This window comes from Papio anubis, unplaced genomic scaffold (assembly GCF_008728515.1).
Source record: "Papio anubis isolate 15944 unplaced genomic scaffold, Panubis1.0 scaffold36, whole genome shotgun sequence".
Lineage (NCBI taxonomy): Eukaryota > Metazoa > Chordata > Mammalia > Primates > Cercopithecidae > Papio > Papio anubis.
The window spans coordinates 368,305-371,607 of NW_022163746.1; the positions used below are offsets into that span (position 1 = coordinate 368,305).

The following is a 3,303-nucleotide window of genomic DNA, read 5'->3' on the forward strand; positions in this document are numbered from 1 at the left end:
TTACATGTCCACCCTCCCCCAAGCACATTTCAGGAAAGTGGGAAACCCAAGCCTTGCTTGAAGGGATCTTGACACATTTAAATAAAATCAGAACAAGAAACTTGAGAACAAGTGTCATTGAATAAAATTAGTTTGAATGATCTATACTGATCTATACTTACTTAAGGGCCCCATGGGGCATTTTATACATTCACATATACTTGCATACACTTGAACAGAGATTCTTGAACAAAGATCTGTTGTGCAGATGAGGAAAACCAAATTCCAAAAAGATGCTCACAAACGGTAAGGGAAAGAACGAGATTTTTTTTTTTTTTTTTTTTTTTTTTTACTATGTAGATATGTTTGTGTTCTGGTGGCATGCAAAGTCCTTCTTTGGCATGTGAATATTAGTTATCAAAATGCACCTTCTTATAAAACAATCAGATGGCTTCTGCCCTAGTGGCCTTTTTTCCTAGTTCACATTCTTCTGTCACAGAAGCTGGCATACTGTACAATCCTGAGGAACTAGTTATACACAATTATGCTTGTTTCAGAATAGTGGGGGGAAATTGGAAAAACAATGTCACATTTGGGGAATTAAATGCCCATATAATCCATTACTTTTATTAAAAATATTTCTGAGCATTTATCATTCTTAGTTTTAAATAATATGGAATATACACTTGCCACATGCTAGAATCTGGGCTGGATGCTTTTTATACACATTGATTTAATCTTTACAACAACAGTACAAAACAAATGGTATAATTCCTAGTGCTACAGGAAACTGAGGCTCGGTAAGTGTAAGTAACTTGCCTCAAACTGCACAACTGGAAAGTTCCAGGGCCATCACTTGAACCACATCCGTTGATGTTGGACTAAGGGAATACACGTTAGCACCTTATTAAGCCGGTTGACTTGCCTTGGGTGAGTTGTAATGTCTATGAACTGCCTCATGTCTATCACAGGACAATTACACCTAGTCAATGAAACGTACTGGGACTTTATGAGGATTAAACGTGAGACCATATGGAATCACATGAACGCTGAAGTTACACACAGCTCAGGACTCCTGAGCATGTGCCTGAAGAGGCATACAAGTACGCTCATTGGAGCATTGTTTTGTAACCGTGAAAAATTTGAAGCAACCGAAATGTCCATCAGCAGGAGAATGAAGAAAGAAATCACGACGGCTGGGCACGGTGCCATGTGCCTATAATCCCAGCACTTTGGGAGGCTGAGGCGGGCAGATCACTTTGAGTCAGGAGTTCCAGGCCAAGATGGTAAAACCCCATCTCGAGTTCGATCGGTAGCGGGAGCTGAGAGCAGACCAGAGAGCCCGGCGCAACCCCACCGCCTCCGCCGGCCTAATTACCATCACACCCCGGGAGGAGCCGCAGCTGCCGCAGCTGGCCCCAGTCACTATCATTTCAACCATGAGCAGCGAGGCTGAGACCCAGCAGCCGCCCGCCGCCCACGCCCTCAGCGCTGCCGACACCAAGCCCGGGCAGCGGTGCAGGGAGCGGTGTCCGGGGTGGCCTCACATAGGCGGCGCCTACTGGCGGGGACAAGAAGGTCATCGCAACGAAGGTTGTGGGAACAGTAAAATGGTTCCATATAAGGAACGGATATGGTTTCACCAACAGGAATGCACCAAGGAAGATGTATTTGTACCCCAGACTGCCGTAAAGAATAACCCCCCAGGAAGTACCTTCGCAGTGTAGGAGATGGAGAAACTGTGGAGTTTGATGTTGTTGAAGGAGAAAAGGGTGCGGAGGCAGCACCCGTTACAGGTCCTGGTGGTGTTCCAGTTCAAGGCAGTACATATGCAGCAGACTGTAACCATTATAGACGCTGTCCACGTCGTAGGGGTCCTCCACGCAATTACCAGCAAAATTACCAGAATCGAGTGGGGAAAAGAACGAGGGATCAGAGTGCTCCCGAAGGCCAGGCCCAACAACACCGGCCCTACCACAGGCAAAGGTTCCCACCTGACTCCATGCGGAGACCCTATGGGCGTCCACCACAGTATTCCAACCTTCCCATGCAGGAAGGAGTGATGGAGGGTGCTGATAACCGGGGTGCAGGAGAACAAGGTAGACTAGTGAGGCAGAGTATGTATCGGGGATATAGACCACCGTTCCGCAGGGGCCCTCCTCGCCAAAGACAGCCTAGAGAAGACGGCAATGAAGAGGATAAAGAAAATCAAGGAGGTGACACCCAAGGTCAGCAGTCACCTCAACGTCGGTACCTCCGCAACTTCAATTACCGACACAGACGCCCAGAAAACCCTAAACCACAAGATGGCAAAGAGACAAAAGCAGCCCATCCACCAGCCAAGAATTCGTCTGCTCCCGAGGCTGAGCAGGGAGGGCTAAATGCCGGCTTACCATCTCTACCATTATACAGTTTAGTCATCCAACAAGAAGAAATATGAAATTCCAGCAATAAGAAATAAACAAAAGATTGGAGCCGAAGACCTTAAGTGCTTGCTTTTTGCCCGTTGACCAGATAAATAGAACTATCTGCATTATCTATGCAGAATTAGGTTATTAATTTTACCTAAAGATATCTCTTTTTGGTAATAACAAACGTGTTTTTTTGTTTTTAAAGCCTGGTTTTTCTCAATACATCTTTAAAGGTTTTTAAATTGTTTCATAGCTGGTCAAGTTGAGATTTTTAAGAACTTCATTTTTAATTTTTAATAAAAGTTCACAACTTGATTTTTTCAAAGAAGTCAACAAACTCCAAGCACCTGTTAATAAAGGTCTTAATGTTTAAAAACCCATCTCTGCTAAAAAAAAAAAAAAAAAAAAAATCATGATTCATTCATGCAATGGAATATTATGCAGCAGATAAAATGAACTAGATCTTACAAGTATCAATATGCATAAATCTTGAATACAAAATGCTGAGAAAAAAAGTTGTAGAATGTGTAAATTATTTGTATTAGTCTGTTCTCACACTGCTGTGAAGAAATACCCAAGACTGGGTAATTTATAAGGAAAAGAGGTTTAATTGACTCACAGTTCCACATGGCTGAGGAGGACTCAGGAAACTTTTTACAATCATGGCGGAAGGCACTTCTTCCAAGGGCAGCAGGCGAGAAAATGAGTGTCAAGAAGGGCGGGGGAGGGAAGCCCCTTATAAAACCATCAGATCTCCCGAGAACTCACTCACTATCACGAGAACAGCATGGGGGAAACAACGCCCATGATCCAATTACCTCCACCTGTACCACCCTTGACATGTGCAGATCATTACAATTCAAGGTGAGATCTGGGTGGGAACACAGCCAAATCTTATCAGTATTGATGTAAA

General features: G+C 43.9%; 1 pseudogene; it reads left to right on the forward strand.

Moving 5' to 3' along the window:
* Positions 1-339: 339 nt before the first annotated feature.
* LOC101010729 lies at positions 340-2,800 on the forward strand (annotated as a pseudogene).
* The last annotated feature ends 503 nt before the right edge of the window (positions 2,801-3,303 follow it).